This window comes from Haemaphysalis longicornis, unplaced genomic scaffold (genome assembly GCF_048455015.1).
Source record: "Haemaphysalis longicornis isolate Haplotype H1 unplaced genomic scaffold, Haemaphysalis longicornis Haplotype H1 scaffold_7, whole genome shotgun sequence".
NCBI classification, from domain to species: Eukaryota; Metazoa; Arthropoda; class Arachnida; order Ixodida; family Ixodidae; genus Haemaphysalis; species Haemaphysalis longicornis.
In genome coordinates this window covers 178,225,043-178,239,041 of record NW_027526422.1, presented here as the reverse complement: position 1 = coordinate 178,239,041, position 13,999 = coordinate 178,225,043, and the positions used below count along the sequence as shown (strand labels likewise).

The window sequence follows — 13,999 nt, the reverse complement described above, 5'->3', positions numbered from 1 at the left end:
TAGCCTGCAAAATATGCTATGGCGGATGGAGATCCTTCTATCCAGTTCAGCGGCACCGGGCTTCAACCGCCACCGAAATTCGATTTTGGGAACCCAAGCTCTTGGAAAGAATGGGTCTACCAGTTCGATGACTATTGCTATGCATCTGGGCTATACCAAGCGCCGGGAGAAGTACAGGTCAGAACGCTTCTTTACGACATGGGCTCCCAAGACGCCTGCCGCGTTCTCGACACTCTAGCATTGTCCAGCGAAGACTGGAGCTCGCTAGAAGAAGTTCACCGATCACTTCATCCACCCGGTCAACGAGGTCTACGAAAGTGTCCGCTTCCACCGTCGAACCCAGGGCGAAGGCGGGACCGTAGACGAGTTCTACACGCTGCGTACACTTGTCAAAAAGTGCAACTACGCCTCAGCGGGAGTGGAAGAACGACTCGTTCGAGACAGGTTCGTCGTGGGTCTCCGGGACTCTAACCTTGTGGACAAACTGTGCCGAACACAAAAGCTTACCCTTGAAGAAGCAAGACTACAGGCTCGCATCAACGAAGATGCCGTGAAAGCCCGTGCAGCAGTGTTCCATAAAGAGCCAAATCCTGCTCACGTTGTGGCCGAGGCCAAAGTTCAAAAGCGCTTCCAAAAGCCGCGACATGGCTCGGATTCTCAAGGGAGCTCCGGCAAGCGTGTTACGAAGTCCAACCCAAGCGACGCTACCACGAGCTGCAGATAATGCGGTCGACCAACGCATCCTCGAGCAGATTGCCCAGCTAGGCAAGCCAAGTGCAAAGGGTGTAATCGGATTGGACACTTCGAAGCAGTCTGCGAAAAGAAAAGCAAGAAGAACATGGGAGCTCTCACACTGCACTCCGTAGCAGCCATCACCAGAGCCAAGTTCGTAAAAGTGGCCGTCAACGGACTACGCTAACTTCAAGGTTGACTCGGGTGCGGAGGTGACAGTGGTACCGGACTCGTTTCCAGGCATACCGAAACAGCTGCAAAAGCCAGAAGGTGAACTTACGGGCCCAGGAAATCACTCCCTCACCGTTCTCGGAACATTCCAAGCGAAACTGAGCTGGAAAGGCAGGTCTACAGTGCAAACAGTGTATGTTGTGCCTTCGCAAGACCCGCCGCTTCTTGGATTCCCTGCGATACAGGCTCTCGGAGTTATACGGTTCGTGGACAGTGTAACGGATTCTACCGTCACTTTGAAGGACAGTCTCTTCGATGGCTTGGGCGAGCTGCAAGACGAATACGTGATACGTCTCCAACCAGGCGCCAAACCGTTCTCACTCAGCATGCCGAGAAGAGTACCGATTCCGCTTCACAAACCAGTTCGAGAGGAGCTCACCAAGCTCGAATCCCAGGGAGTCATCCAACGGGTGGACCGTCCCACACCATGGTGTTCCGGTATGGTGGCTGTTCCAAAAGCAGGAGGAGGCTACCGAATATGCGTTGACCTCACCCGACTCAACGAAGTCGTGCTTCGGGAGCGTCACATACTACCCTCAGTCGAGAACATCCTGGGACGCCTCGGATCAGCAAAGGTATTCTCTAAGCTCGATGCTACCGCTAGCTTTCACCAGGTGAAGCTTTCAGAAGAAAGTCAAGAACTCACTACGTTCATAACACCAATAGGAAGATTCTGTTTCCAAAGGCTACCTTTTGGAATCTGCTCAGCGCCAGAATATGGAATCTGCTCAGCGCCAGAAAAGCGGCTACTGGCCACAGTTGCCGCTTTTCTAATGGAGGCGAAAAGCAGAAATGCCCATGTTCGAGATTTTGGCACACGTTAAAACATCCCCAAGTGGTCAAAATTAACCTTAGTCCCTCACTACGGTGTGCCTCATCGCCTGTGTAGTGTCAGTGTGTTAAACCTCATAGTCAATCAAAGTGTTCGTACAAACCTTCTACAAAGCAAGCACAAGCCGTTTTCAACTTTATGTGGTCACTGGTGAACTGACTGTTGTAAAACTGTGCATCGCAGCATGTTTAAGTTCACATGTTACTACTTACTCTTGCAGGTCTGAAGCATGAGACCAACCACTGGCTCTCAACAGCCACTCCCCCAGTCCGGCGAAGTCAACAAAAAGCCATCCAGCCACCACTAGGCACACAAGGCTGCAGAAAAAACTTGGCATAGCGTATGCATGTTTCTGGCCTATTTTTGCTTCTCTTAAGAAGGTAAAGTTTATGCAGCCTGTGTTGCTTTTCAGTTTCAGTTGTACAACTTTTTTTTTTATGTTGATTATGCATTTTCGTGTTGAAACGTATAAAAATGTGCAGTGCCAAAGGGACACTGCACCTCCAAGGCAAACTTCATTTTAGATTTTTTTATCCTTCACCTCCGTAAATGCTGGCATCATTACAGGAGTACTTGTCGAACGTTTTGATGTGTGGGTGTTTGCGTCTGTCCCGAATGCAAGATGGTGTGCCACGGTCCCTTAAAGGGGCTGGACCTACCCCACTTCTGATAGTGATGAAAAGCATGTCATAGTCTTCACATAAGCCATATGATGGCCAATTCTTTAAATACGTGTGAACATCCACTGCCTGACTACTCTTTACGTCCCAACTTTCAGCCTCTCATCAGTGCTAGTAAACATCCTACGCGAGGCTGACCCCTTTGCTAAGCTGCACAGAAAAAAGGTCAACCCAACAGCTCAGCCATTATCAGCAGCTGGCAATCCTTGTGAATCCTCAGGTGCTGTCAAGTGCACAAATAACTCCGTCATGTGCTCACCTTTGTGAGAGAGAAACGAGCCAAGAATGCCCCAGCAACACATCAGTGATGGCCTCCCAGATGGCCGATAGGATTCTCCAGGTACAGCGCGAAGGGGTTTTGAACCCCCTCCCCCAAACATTTTACTATGCTGCACATAAGCAAGTGCTAGCATTCATTTTGGCAAGGCTCCTTCCATTCTCCCATACCTCCATACACCCCCAACCCCTAAAAGTTGTTGGCTGTTGGCTGTACCAACAGCCATCAACTGTTGGCTGTACCAACAGTTTATGGACTGTGAAGAATGAGCACCCTGGAAAGAATTAAAGGAGGTGTTTCAGGTGTGCATTTGGAGGTTGTCAGGTGACACACTGTTGAGTCGAGTTGATACGTGCAGCATACCACGGTAGCAATGCACCAAGCATGTGTGATCCTGCATTCAAGGCCAGTGCACTGCAGGCGTATTAGTAACTGCACTTGCATTGGGTCAAATTAAACTACGCAGCTGTTGAGAAAAACAATGGGGTGTACTCACGGGAGCAAAACTCTAGATTGATGCAAGCAGCAGCTGAAAGGCATTACATGCTGCCACATGAATAAGTGCCTCCTGCCAAGAAGACACTGGCTGTACGGCCTAGTTTAACACTACGATGTTCATTTCGTGCTTGTTGCTTTGGCTACATGTGGCTTCGGCCTTGTTGAAGCGTTTTAGCGATTAGCGGTCAGTAATGCATTGAACGTTTTTTTCTTGACCTCTGATTGGGAGCTTAAGCACGCGACAGGCTTCATTAAAATCAAGTCCTAGCACATCGGGATTTACACTCTATGCGCAGATTGTGACTATTCGTGAAGGACGAGGACAATAGAAAGGAGCAGTAAAAAATTCTTTAGGTCCTCATCTGGGGAGAGTGACCATTTGGGCTCCTTTCCTTGGTTGCAGCAAAGCCAAGGGAATGCGAGCTGTGGACCGGCGACCAAGGACAACTCCACCCGGAGCTGGGATTGTGTGCGCTGGACGTTGCGTCGTCGGCTGTCGAGCACTGAGGGCCAAAACCATCGAGGACAGGCGGCCATATCCATGCCAACAGAATCAACCTAAACAACAAGGTGAGCTGGGCAGCTACGGTCTCCCACAGCAAACACACTCAGAGACACATGGTCCCCCAGAGTCAATACACTCACGGCAGACATTCCGATTCATGCTCAGAAATTAACAAAATCCATCACATGCTTGAGTCCATTATCGTTGGAAAAAAAAAAGTTCTAAAAGCAGCCCTAACTGAACTTAGGGAGTCGACACCACTGTCAACCCCGCCTCTTCCAAAACGTCAGACCAGCATCTCAGGCCATCGTTGACTCCAGCCACAGCAGGTTACCGACCTTGGGGTCCTCAGAAATTGGGTCCGCAGATGCAATGGACAATTCTCCATCTGGCTCTACTCAGTTAAAACACTGGGACAAGAAAATTGGCCTTGGCAAACCCCCCTTGCTTCGGGGTCGGATGATTAGTACGTTACGGAAGGTGTGCTTCAAAATTTTGGAGAACAGATCATGGAAACCCTCGTGCGACATTCAAAGCCATGTTAGTGCAATTTGAGGATAAGATTGGTGCTGAAATCACCGGTCTCAACATTTGCATCACCGGTTATTTGAGGACGCTGCGTGAAGGGGAATGGGCCCTATAAAATCGACTGCACGTGCGTCTGGCCTCTGTCAGCGGACAGTTCCACAGTGCTCACCAATCGTCTAAAGGCACATTCCCACTGGCGACTTGGCACATTGCGTGACGTCGCAAGTGATGAGCCAGGCATCGCTTTTTCTCGCTTTGCGAGGGAGGACAAGATCGCTCTAGGACTGAATCCCCTCGTTGCGCCTCGGCAATGCAAAACCGGATAGCCAATCATGGCTAAGGAGTCAGCTGACGTAGCTGCAAAGGAAAGATTTGTTTACATCCAGCAATGCAAACAATGGTGAGCCGCTGCTGCCGCACAGGGCTGACTGTGCCTGTCGGGTCAGGGGTCAGGCCGGCAAGGAATTTTTCATGCGCTTCAGTTCTTTGGTCAGTGACTTCAGGGTATGTGTGTACTAATCAACAAACAGTGTAGAACTCATCAGTGTGGAAAGTCTTTTCAAATGGCAAACACGGTGTAGAACTTGGAGCGTTCGGAGGCGTCAAAACTTCTGCGTCTGTGAAAAGAAGTGAAATTTGCTGGCCGGGATGCGAGTATTGTTGCATTGAATTAATTACTAAATGCAAAACATGGCTGACCGGCACGTTTCTCCTAAACGTATGGAGCCCTTCTCGCAACACCTCCAAATTGACCAAGCTTTTTTAGAAAACTCTTGAAATTTTCCATTTCGACACATTACTCATTGTCGGGGATTTTAATGCACATCACACTAAGTGGGGATTGCAAGCATGACACCATTAAAAAGCGAAAACCTTTGGCTTGATGCCCAACAAGAAGGCCTCACCCGTACCACTGACCATACGCATCCCACTTGCACCGGAAGTAGTGCGAGCAGTGATGAGCAGCAGTGTGAGCAGCCTTGCCTCACTTTTACAGAACACACGTAAAGGAAGACCACTTTACGCAACACATAAGAGAATCTCGGCAGCGACCACCCGGCAACATCAAACGAAGGTCTGGTAGGCCCGCTTATCCTCATTTACTGAGATGCATTTCAAGGGCTCTGAGTGGTGCAGCGGGATTCCTCACACTCGGTGATTGGTCCACATATCTGAGAAATAACTAACATCAAGGCAAAGGCGGATCAACTGGGCCGAGATGCTGAGCAGGCAACTAATTATACATTTGAAGCAGGGAACCAATGCCAGGTTGACTTGCAGCTTCCCCACATGTGGGAGGCCAAGAGTGGTTTGCAACAGCAGCTCCGCAAGAACAAAGTCAGTTGCAACGTGTTTTGTCGCCTGGATTGGCTTGACCAACACATTGAAGAATACTCAGTTATTGCGACAAAATTGGCATGCAGCTTGCGATTGCACCGTGAGAAGCAACTACCCAAGACATGAAACGTCGTCTGATGCTTCATCGATCTCGGTAAGAGCCAAGCCATACATTGATGCAACCTAATGGGGAATTCCATTGAGAGAACAGGAGCAGTGGCATCGTGCAGTGAGGAGTAGGTGACAGAACACTTGGGGGCACGCGGGAGCAGGGCCACTGCACCTGCCATGAGTGCGGCACGCACCCGGAGAGCAGGTGGGAGAGGAAAAAACGACAAGGGGAAAACACGGTCCCGACCGGCTGTATGGGCATACATGATAGCATTTATCAGATTAAATAAGGGCGATCCGGCTACATTACTTGCAGTAGCAGCAATATGAGGCCTGTCTGCAAGATTGGCGAGTGAGGAACAGGCGGTATCACTACGAGGGCGTCTCAAATACGACAAAAACCAGTAACAGAGGCTATTTTGCTCATATGCACCATCTCTCGGGGTGAAGTAGAGGTTAAACTTCCGGCTACTTGTTCTTGTAGTCGTTCGTGCGAATCTCCCCGGTGCCGTTCGTTTTTTCTCTCTCTCTCTCTCTCTCTCTCTCTCTCTCTCTCTCTTCAGCCTTTAGCGTTTTTGAGAAATGAGAACGAATATTTCAGTAGAAGAAACACCCCCGCGCCACGCAGAATCGTTAAATGATGTACAACCAAAGTGGGAAGCTCCTTCACTGGGTCTGTTTACTGAACAGCACCGTTGATTCTGGGCATGGAGTTCAGTGAGAGTAAAGCCCCTCCTATGGGCAGGGCCGCGGCGGAGGGGCTTTAATGTAGAGCAGCCCAGCGGCAGCGCGCGCCATGTTGTCGCTCCATGTACCGTAATTACCCGCTTCTAACGCGCGCCCTTTTTCCGGAAAAATAGGCCGAAAAATCACATGCGCGTTAGCATCAGATTCGAAACCGAAACCGAAACAGCGGAAATTTCGTCCCACCCATCGCCATCACAGCGATTTTTCGGACGCAGGAAGCATATGCGCTAGACTTTTCTATCGGCGTTCACACAAATCGTCAAATTGTTCCACTTGCGCACTTGATAACAGCCATGGCAGCAGCGGCTCTCACGCGTTCAAAACGAGCGGTCGGCTGAAGCGTGCGGCTCTGGAGAAGCTCGCGGGATGGGCGTGCGAGGCGTGGGCCACGATCCCATCGACCATGGTTGAATGTTCGTTGAGAAGTGTGGCATCGCGAAGGCTCTTGGCGGCACCGAGGACGAGATGTTCTGGTCAGCGGAAAGCGATGAGGAGTGAGATGAGCGAAATTACTTTGGGGAATAAATCGCCCATTTCTCCCGCATTCGTTTGTCTGGGTTATAAAGTTCCGTGCGCGTTACAAACGGAGGTGCAAGTTTTTTGGTTTTTTTGTCAGAAAAATCGGGTGCGCGTTAGAATTGGATAAGTACGGCAGCTCAGAGATTTCCCGCCGCGCGAACTTTGTCGTGAAAGTTCGCTCCACGTATTCCAGCCTTTAGGCGTCCCAGCAATCTCTGCGGAAAAGCATGTGTGAGCAAAGCCGGGCAAAGCACGTGTGGCGGTGTGGAGCATTCGCATGCTCGTAGGGCTCGCTGCCCATTCCACAAAGTTGCAAATGCACGATGGATACTGCCGCGCTCCCCGATACAAGGGAGCAAAACACACACACACAAAGGGGAGGATATGACGTTAAAGGTCATGTGACTTCCTTCGTATCGTACTGTGCTCACTCCGACTTTTCAAGCGGGAGCAGATCGAACTGCTCCCAACTGCTCTCAGAGCACCGAAAGTGGTCTCGCACTACCACTGGATGACAGTGCTCCTACTTCTGTTCGACCACGGACGTGGTTTACAGGGACGCAGCCAACTATTTTCGTCTCGACGTAATATTAGTTGCTGTAGTCAATAACCAGGGAAACTCCATTGCCTCTGGCCCGCTTCATACCCCAGTGGTGTATGAAGCAGCAGCCATTGCACTGGCAATGGTGGCCTTCACAAAAATCAGAACAGAAAAAAAATTCAGGGAAGCTTGCGCTCACGTGCAAGACTTGATCATTGACGGACACAAAGTTGAGTTTTATTGTCGTGGTGCCGTGGTTGACGTCGGCGGGATGGCATTTCATTACCTTACGTTGAGCAACGCAGAGTGAGCTCGTCGTTTTGGTCGATGTTTTCTTGTGCCGCCCTGTAAGCATGACTTATCGTCTCTAGCAGATGCTTTGCACGCCGAGCCTGTCGAAGCACACTGGCCTCTTCCTTTCCTCGGCCATGCCAACTATCTGTGGCCTATCCACTATCCGCGACAAACTATGCACACGTATCAAGGCACGCGAGCATGAATGATGTGCATTTTCGTAGTATTTTAAAAGCTGCGGACACCATACAGAAATGATTTGCTCAACAGCATCGCTGTTAATTAAAACCTCCAAGTCTGCAATCCTAAATTTCTCCCGAGGGCAGATCTCCGAAGAGGTGTCCGTACCTCTAACTTTTGGCTTCAACCCCGAAAAAAGAACCGGCAAGTTACATCTAATCTGGACCGCTGCCCTCTTTGGCATGGCCAGGAGTGAATCCGCACACAACGCCGCTTGCGGCTTCACCTACCTAGTGCATGTCAATCTGGGCGGTGGCTTCATCTCACTGTCAGGCAGGAACAGAGTAGTGTCCTACACGGATATCCCCAACCACTGTCGGCTGACCTGAGCCTGTATCCCTCCCAGGAATCTGTGGTTTGGAGACACCTCCAGACAAATTCGTGTCGGAGCTTAATTGTCTACAGCTACTGTTACCCAGGACAGGTAACAGTAGCTGTCCCCCCCCCCCCCCTGCAGAGTGCCACAGGTGCCAGGAAGGAGCAGGCCTAGCACACATGCTATGTCAGCGTCCTCACACAGCCACACCAAGTTGCAGTGTTAATAGCAGTGGGAGACCGTACTGCACAGCTCCTACTTGGGGAGAGTAGAACAAGGGTAGGAGCAGTAAGCACCCTGGAACTATCATCACATCTGTCTCTGGCCCTCCAACACCTTTCACCGCATGAATTGTTCCAATTTTTACTTCCCCATTTGCTCAATTCTTAGTTCCTACCCCATTTTAATAAAAGGTGTATCGAATGTTAAATACTCCAAATCTTTGTGCAACCGTAAGTGCATCTATCGCAAGTGCAAGGTGCATGAATAAAAGGGGATGCTTAGCATAAAAAAAAATTACAATGTAGCAGTGAGTGTGAATTTTAGCATGTTTTAGCTATGATGGGCATGTAAATTGCTTTTCAGTGATGCTGTGTGCCAGATACTAAGTTCCCTTCTATGTACACAATGACGAGTTTTTCCCAGCAGAGTCCTGGGTATTGCGTTTACAATAGTGAAAATTCACTATCTGCTACTTATTTTTTTTTTGTAGGTCTTCAAGCAAAGCCTGCAAAGCTGTTAGTAGGCAACAGGTTAGTGGGCAACAACAGAAAAAGTTTATTCAGCACACAGTATATATTTGCATTTTCCTCGTGTTAAAAAAATCACAGCAACTGGACAGTATCATACACAGAAAAGTGTTGAAACAGTTCAAAGAAATAGGGATTTAAAGGCATTATACAGACAGGTAATAGTTTTCTGGTAAATACACAAAGTAATGCCACACTCTTAAACTAAAAAGATAATTGAGATTGATGTGATTTCTCTAACATAGCACGTTAATAACAACTGAACAAGACGACGAGCTGCAGGCTTACAAAATTGCTTCACCGATGCAGTTGTTGGAGTCAGAAAAGAAATCTGTAAATACAGGATGTGTTGAGGACAAATGACCATCAATACCAGACGTGCCCAGTAAGTGCAGTCTTCTGCTGAATGGCAAACACGCAAAAAAAATGACTTGATACACTTAATTTACAACTAAAAACAAACTGCAAAAAATGTGAGTATAATCAGATTGGGAGGTAAAACTGACAGGACTAAATTCCTTGGCAAGTTGCAGTATTCCAAAATGGTTTTACCAATGCTGCAAATATAACCCGCCGCGGTGTCTCAGTGGCTAAGGCGTTGCGCTGCAAAGCACGAGGTGCAGTCACTTTCATTTCCGAGGGTTGGGGTGGGCGGACCAGCGACAAGCGCCTTACCGAGTCTTGCGGCATCTTAAATAACCTTGTACCAGGTGACACAGTGTTGGCTGACAGAGGATTCACAATAGGTGATGCTGTTGGCATCCACTCAGCCAAGCTAGAAATGCCGGCTTTCACTAGGGGGAAATCGCAGTTATCGGCTTGGGACGTCCAAAAAACTCGAAAATTGGCTAATGTCCGCATTCATGTAGAACGGGTGATTGGGCTACTTAGAGGACGATACCGAATCCTGTCAAGCACTATTCCAATTGATCTTGTGACTGTGAAGCACAACGAGAGGCTCACCCAGCTAGACAAAATTGTAGCTGTCTGTGCAGCTCTAGCAAATCTGAGCCAGTCAGTTGTGCCATTCGAATAGGCATTTTCCAGCAAGCCGTGTGCATCAGTTTGGCTGAGACAACAATGTCTAGCAGTTTCCCTTATTGTGTGGGAAATAGGTGGGTGAGGCACGCCGTAGTGGAAGGCTCCGGATTAATTTTGGCCACCTGGGGCAAGAAGGAGGGGGGGGGATCTTTAACGTGCGCCGAAATCTCGCAGACACGGGCGTTTTTGCTTTTCGCCTCTGTTAAAAAAGTGGCTGGGAATCGAACCTGCAATGTCCTTGGGCCCAGCAGCACAACACCTTGCCACACAGAAGAGGATGGAATGGGAATGGCCGCAATGAAATGCCAATACTGGGCAACAGTGAAAAGAGCAGGAGGCATCCAATGCCACTGGTTAGAAGGAGCCAGGATGCAACGCATGGTTAGTGTGGTGTGTAACGGGTGTGCAAAAAATGTTGTATGGTGGGCATCTAAAATCGCCGCAAACCATGCGTATTTATTGGAAGTATGATTTAGGGACTACCCAGCGATGGGCATAACAGCACAATGCACAGGCTACTGTACCAGGTAGTGCAATTCCTGATGATTGCCTTATTGATGCAATTTTTTGTTTCGCTGTAGTATCTAAATGCACAGATGTTTTGGTTTTCATTGTGTGATTTGCAGTTATGTTCTGTCATGAAGATTTTAGCCCTGGTCATCTGTATGAATGCACTCTTCTGTTCAAACAGAACATTATGAGGATTTTGCTCCTGTAGACATGAAAAGCTGTTTCCTAGACTGTTGACCGACGATTTACCTAATTTCTTGGCGGTGAGAAAGTTTTGATGTGCCGTAATGTGTAAAATAAGCCCTCCGAATTTTCCATAATGTGAAATGCTATTCCACGCAGTGAATGGCAGCACCCATTGCGAGCCTAAAGCAATGGGAGTCTAGATGAAGACATCAAGCCCAATTTTGAACTGTTACGCTCGTGATTTTGATTCCAATGGTTTAGGTAGGTTATTTTTTGTCAGTTGTTACACCACTGTCCATTTTATGCTGCTGCTGCTGCTCTAGTAAACGTTCTTCAGCTTAGTTCTGTGTCTTCACAAAAAATACAGGGTGTTTGTAATGCTGCCCAATGTCAGTATTTCTTTCCCTTTTTTGTCCAAACTGACATTGATGATTGTCGTCGTAGTATGCAAGTTTTTAAGAGTTGTTAATGTTTTGTGCAAAACAAATTGTGCATCTTAGTTAGTGACATGAGGGGTCTCAACTCACATCAGTGAGCAAGCAAGCCACAGTCAAGAAGTTCAGTCCCACATGGGAAGGTTGCAATGCAAGAAAGGCAGGGGGGAGGGGGGTGTAAAAAATTGTCACCTAATGCTGCCGTTCAAACGAAACAAGTCCTTTCCCACACATTGTAAATATGCTTGGTCATTTCTGTATGGAATTTGGTGTCACCATTCGAGAAACATATCATTACTGATATCCAGGATGACTAAAATCTAGGCACTGATATTTGTTTTACGGTGATCCTTTAATACATCAAAAGGTCAAAAAAAAAATCAAAAGGTCTGCAGGCCACATGTGGCCCGGGTGTTTCACACCCTTGCTTTAGATTAACTGTGCACAATAGGGCATGGCTATGTGTATCAATCGTAACACAAAGAATGGAAGGTTACAAGTGGAAGCACCCACACACAAAAACCAAATGGAATGGGAAAAAATGGTGTTTCCGTGTTCTAGATGCGGAGTGTCTTATGCTCGGGGGTATGTCACTTGTTGACCGGTGGCGACCGTCCGCACACCATCTGTGCATGCGCTCCTCTCCTCCTTTCCAAACAGCTGCGTACTCTCCTCTCCTCTCCTACCGTCTGCGCGCGCTCCTCCTCCGTTCGCTTCAGCTCTCTCGCGCGCATGCGCGGCTCTCTCTCTCGTAGTCTCCTCTCCTACAGCTGTGAATATAAAGGGGAACTAGCAGAGCGCCCGTTCAGTGCTGCGCTTGCTTCGCTTGACTCCGTGCTTCTTCAGATGAAGTAGGATGGAAGCAACAGTCCCGTCAGCGGGTGCGCTGACGCAATTAAACATAACGGAAACGCAAACGGAACCCCCATGACACTCCGCATCCTACTCATGGTTCCCTTCGGGGAGATGGGTGTAATTTTTTTTTGTACCCCAGCAAGGCTCCTTGTCTCTGTTTAGCTCCAAGTAGTAGTGCAGAAGTGACAACAAAAGAGAATCGGCAGACTGCATCGGTGCTCCTGTGACCTACTGCAAACTATCACTAATATTTAACTGATGGGTAATTACATTGTGAACTGTTGGTTGGGTGGTGTTTTATTGATGTGTAATAAAATGTTTCTTGATAGACATGTTCTCATTATGCCATTTTTAATAGTGTCCCAAGCTGCTGTTAGCAGTTACCCTAGGTGTGAGTAAGACAAGTTAACTTAACAAGCCTTGCTGCTGATGCCCAGAAACACCAATGTTAAGCTTTGGTGGTGCACAAAGAACATGGGTTGGTAAGCTAGTTGGTATTGCATAATGAAAAGTGGGTCTTACCAAGCAATATGAACAAAGGCAGGACAAAGCACTGAACTGTGACTGATTGTTTATTCAAGGAATAAACATACCAATGCGATTACAACCAATGAAAAGGCTAAAAGCACATCGAAACCAACAAGTCGTCTCGCCCCTTCCCTGCTACATAGCAAGGTTTTGATACACGATTTCTTTTTTTGGGAGTGCAACTGAAGGGTCTCAATGCACACATTATTAAACATTCAATTTCAAGTACGCCTATCAATTCATGTGTGAACTTTTCCTTTTCTAAGCAATGAACACACTTCCCAAAAAGTGGAACACAAGTGTAACTTTTCGCAGTGTGGCAAAATGTGGCCCGATAATTCAATGAAGTCTTTGTGCTCACTGTACAGATCACCATTTCATAACAGTTGAATTAGCCAAAATGAAGGCGATAGCCATGAGTTATCATTTCCTGGCCAGAAACCACGTCTTGCAAAAAATATTCTAGCACATGAAGAGTATGACTAAAATGTTTTTTTATATATTCTAGCACATGAAAAGCATGACCAAAATGTGTTCCTTTTTTTTTTTTTCACTTTCCACAGTCATTGTAAATTCAAATAGCAATAGCTGGAAAGGCACCTAAATGCATATAAAAGGGCACCAGTCGACCCCGCTATTTATTTCTGAATATTTCTGTAGATCAGTTTCGAAGTGTGCTAAACACCATCACTGTATTTAAACCTGCTGCTGCTCACGGATGCCGCAAAAAACGGCACTCTTGAGGCTTGCCCCGCAGGACGCACACCAGCTCTGTGAGGGCGCCGTATTTCTTTTCTAGCAGCTGCATACGCCTGCAATGAAAGAGAAAGAAAAAAAACGGGCTAAAGTTCGGGGTGAAGCAGAAAGGCACAATTACTTCCATTATGTGCACAATTAGTTTTTCTAAACCAAGCAGGAGCTACAAGTTTTGTACGGAGACTGAAATGGCAGTTCTGCTGCCCCTAAAAACACATAATAGTAAGTTTCGCTAGGCGCTGCTGGCGCAAAACAACAGCTTGAGACGACGTTCGTTTCCGGACGGCGTGATCGAACAGCAATTTCTTTAAAAGATGTATCGGCCTCAAAAGTGCGCAGGATAGAAGTACCCGAGGTTTTGACCTTTAACTGATGCTCGCCGGTTTCCTCACTCCACCCAAGGACAATCGAAACACAGGGCTTCATGCCCTGCGCTGAGATTAACAGAAGTAAATTGATCGCTGCATGCGATCCAATCACCGCACGAGAAAAAACAAAAAGAAAGCACGTTGCTGCTTATGTTCGAGTTATTATCAAAAAAGCAGCCCTAA

General features: G+C 47.7%; 1 long non-coding RNA gene across 1 annotated transcript; it reads left to right on the top strand.

Annotated features, from left to right (window-relative positions):
- Nucleotides 1-2,017: 2,017 nt before the first annotated feature.
- Nucleotides 2,018-12,496, top strand: LOC144147281 (uncharacterized). The gene is made up of 2 exons (XR_013317877.1): nucleotides 2,018-2,135; nucleotides 3,654-12,496. It is a non-coding gene; the product is annotated as an uncharacterized LOC144147281 (long non-coding RNA).
- The last annotated feature ends 1,503 nt before the right edge of the window (nucleotides 12,497-13,999 follow it).